The following is a 4,186-nucleotide window of genomic DNA, read 5'->3' on the forward strand; positions in this document are numbered from 1 at the left end:
TAGAGAGCACAGAAATGGCAGATCCTGGTAAATGATCTTCTCAGCCTGATGGTTTTTGGCCCTCCAAGACCCCAATGCTACCAGTCTGCAAATTTGGGCTCATGGAGCCCTTACCTGCGAATTGCATTGGCTACTTCGGTTGCTGAAGAGGACCAAACTACTTTACCCATTTGTCCCTGCACCAGCATAAAAACGGCTCTGGCTCTGTGACAGAAACATTTTTAAGAATCTCGTTCTTTCTTTTTTTTTCGCCCCAGAATTTGTCCCGGGTACAGCACGTACTGACCAGTCCCTCACGTTGAAACTCCATGAGGTGGCACAGAGTTTAATATTTCACCCTCCACTTTTTTGTTCCGTGCTCCAATGCTCCATTTTACCAGGCCAGCCAGCTTTTGACAGACATCCAGTTTTATTAGTGCTTTTAGCAGAAACCAAAATCCCACCTCCTTTGGCTTGCAAACAACCTACCGATTGAAGCCTGGGAGCAGAATGTATTTGTGTGTGTGTGTCTGCTGGGACCCATGCGAGTCCAGCTCAGAAAAAAAGAAAAACAGAGATTTGGAAATGTGTCTGGGACTTCTCAGGGGACAAAAAATAATATTTAAAAAAATAAATAAAATGAAAAGCCTCTTGCTTCAACTTGCTGCCTTACCTTTGGGTTGTAGGGTTTCCTTGGTTCCAGCTTGGGAGAAGCAGGGCGCAGATAAGCGAATAAGGGGATCAGTAGGACCTGATTCAGAAAGCACTTAAAAATGAAACGTTACAGTACCTCCTGGCTTCTGTGAAATATGTCTTCAATTGCCGTTTTCACTAAATGCAAGGCTGAATCAGGTGTGGGTTGTCCGGCAGTGGAGGGCGTGGGAGCCCAGCGGTGCCCAGTCCGGTCCCAGCGTCGGGCAGCCCATCTTTTGAGACCTCAGTTCCCTCTTTGTGAGAGGGACAAGCCTATTGGGTCCCTGTAATACACATAGAAAAGCTTGGTTTGTTGTTCTTTTTTTTAAAATAGTGAATGTTACTTGTTCTCCCTTTGCCAAACGTTAACTTTCCTTAAATTTTGAGACTCGAAGTGTAAAAGACAAAAGGTGAGACTTTTCAAGCTTCTCTATTCAACTTCAGGCATTTTACAGAAGACCATTTTTTTCACACAAAGTATTACTCCTTCTAAAACTCAGACCGATTTATAATCTCTTTATTTGAGCACTTCAAATTGCTAGTCGCTTCTAAATAGAGATATTAGTCTCAGGCTTTCTACTTGTATTTATTGCCTTTGATGAAAGAGAGGGTGTCAGGAGAGGAAAATGAGTGGAGGCAGAGGAGACAAATAGGAGAAATTAAGGGAAGGAGGTGGGAAAGGGAACAAAGAAATCGATTAAATTATTTTGCTCACATATCTTTCCTAAGGATGATTATGTCTCTCTGGAAAACATCGCCTTCATTTGATGTGTTAATATTTAATCAGTTGCTGATCATTAAGTGCTTCTTGTTGCTAATTTGGGCGGGGAAGCGATGGTAAATGTTGTTTCTGATGGGGTTGCTGGTGACAATCTTGCTTGCTGCTGGGAATGTAAGTAGGTTAACAGGGCAGGTATTTTTAAGTCTCATTGCCTGGCAGCATCTAATCTTCCTCGCCCCTAAACTTCAAGGAAACCTCTTGATGCCTTTTCGTAGGGGGGTGCAAAGGCCATGGGAGCGTTGTCCGAAAGTCCCGACAAGAGTCCGTGAGATCAGCAAATCTACAGTAAAGGGTTTAGCCTTCTTGCCCTAACGTAACATTTGTTAGTGTGAGGTGTTGAAAACTCATTTTCATCATTTGGGCATGTGATATAAAGCCGCAGGATCTGAAATATTACAGTAACCATGGCTACCGGTGACTTATCTGAGGGAGTTTGACTTTTGTTTTGATTTAAGTGTCTTAATTGTAGTTTAAAAATCAGAATCTGAATGTGTTTTTTACTTAGGCATGAAACTAAAGGCATTAAATGATTTGCATTATTAAAATATCTATAATGCTGCCTTTCAAAGGTTCTTAAAGAAGGTCCTTAATATTCATACCCTATGTTCTAGATAAAGTTACTCTTCAGCTTTATGTTAGTTCTGCTGCTCTCGCCATAAAAAATTTCTTGCAGGCTTGAGTGCTCAGAAGGTGCCTCGCTGGCTATTTTGCAATCCCAAGTCCTTTGTTTATCCACAGAAAAGCTGTGGCACTACGTACTTGATGCATGCGAACACACACACACACACACACGCTGCTGCTTTTCCTCCCTCCTCTTTTGTACCCCAGCCATGCCCTGCGGGGTCCTACCTTTAGAGCTTGTGTTTACTGCAGAGGCTGGCTGTTGGAAGTTTGCCCTGCTTAGAAATCTTGCCAACCCCCTTGAGTTTCTCCTGTATAAAAAAATTACCAAGCACCACCTGCCCAGAGAGTGGGAAAATGTGGGTGGATATTAGCAAGGATGCTGAACTGGGCTGGAGAGCGAGCCTCACTAGCCCCGAACTATCCCTCGAGCCTCGCTAGCACCGAACTAACCCTCCTTCCAAGGAGGACCACGTTATAAAAGAAGAGTAGGAAGACAACAGGCAGTTGTGTAGCAAAAGATTTTTCTTATTTATAATATTTCAGTGATCGAATTAATCTGGCCTGGTATAATTCTCTCCATTTGTACTTGTGCAGTAGTTGCAAACATGCTGAAATACGAACTCATGCCTGGTAAGCCTTTAATTCCAGCTTTGATGTTTTTAATCATCAGTACAGATTTGGTAAAAATGATTCATTAGCTTGAAAAGCATCTTGGATTACATGTGATGTTGTGGAGAATCGAGGAGGCAGAGACAGGGGATGGTTGTTCTTTGGGATGTTCTTTGTGCCTCATCTGGACTGATTCTTGAAGTGTGGCCCTTAAATATCTCTCAGCCCGTCAGCTTTAGAGGCCTCTTGGGCGTCCAGCCCTGTGTTCAGATGTCTCCTCGCTGCATCTGTTTCTGGTCAAAAAATCAAGCAGTTCTTGCTCAGAAACATGTCAGCTAAGGATGTGGTCAGTGTGCTTGGGGCAAGGATGAGCACATGGCCAAGCTCCTGCAATAGGTGCAGCAGCAGGAGAATTTCTGGGCTTGTTTGCCTTCCCTGCCTGCTGTCTGGCTGGAACCACTCCCTTAACCCTTGCTTTAACATTTTCACAAGCCTGCAACATGCATATGGTTTTGGATTCATTTTCCCCAAGCTACGGTCATATACACCATGCTGAACTCTTATCCTGCAGTGACTGGAGAGGATTGAAAGCAATCTGGCTTCAGAGCAGCGGCTTGGAGACAAATCCTCAATCCCGTTACTTGTTCCCTGGCAGTCCCTTTCTGAAAATCGGGTACCAGTGATGTTACCCGAGTCTTTGAGGGTGCTGCCCAAAATGGATCACCCTTCTGAATCGACATGTCTATCGAATTCCAGCTGCCCCCACCATTCCTGCGATGGATGCAGTTACATGAATATAAAGATGCCTTTCAGTGCTACAGCTATTTCCATATGGAAAGTGGGATTTCTGTTCCGGCAAAGTCACCTTTATATCAATATATTCATGTTAGAGGCCCCGATCATGAAAACATTTTCGGATCCTCTTGCAGATCACTGTGAAGCCCGTGGGACGTGCAGTGGAAGCGCTGCTTGATGTGAATGTTAATTTTTTTGTTTGTTTGTTTTACGTTTTTTCAAAGGATAAATTTGACTGGGTGCAGCCAGACACACTTGACCCCGCCCCGAGATAGCATGCTCGGCCCCTGCCAAAGGACGCTCCGGCCGCAGAAACCTCCACAAAGCTCTGCGGCAGGGGAAGGACTTTACTCAGTGCCGTCCTTTTGAGGACAATGACAAAAAAACGAGGAAAATTCCAGAAGCTCTCCAGCCCTGCCTCCATCAGAAAGGGAAGGGGGAAGGAGCGGAATAAACTCTCACTCTTGTGTGATGAAAGGCTTTTATCTTGAAGGCATGTTCTGAACTGCTGAGGAGTGGATGCAACTCTTCCGAAGTTTGTCTGCAAGGCTGTTTCTTCTGTAACAAATTGTTAAGCAACAAGTACACGGCATACTCAGATCTCAAATAAGATAGGGACAGCCTCACAAAGGCACTTTCAGATGTTCAAGGCTTCCTTTTGTGCTGGTTTTTTTTGGGTTTTTTTTTTTTTTTTTTTGTCTGATA

This window comes from Aptenodytes forsteri, unplaced genomic scaffold, assembly GCF_000699145.1.
Source record: "Aptenodytes forsteri isolate BGI_AS27 unplaced genomic scaffold, ASM69914v1 Scaffold147, whole genome shotgun sequence".
NCBI lineage: Eukaryota > Metazoa > Chordata > Aves > Sphenisciformes > Spheniscidae > Aptenodytes > Aptenodytes forsteri.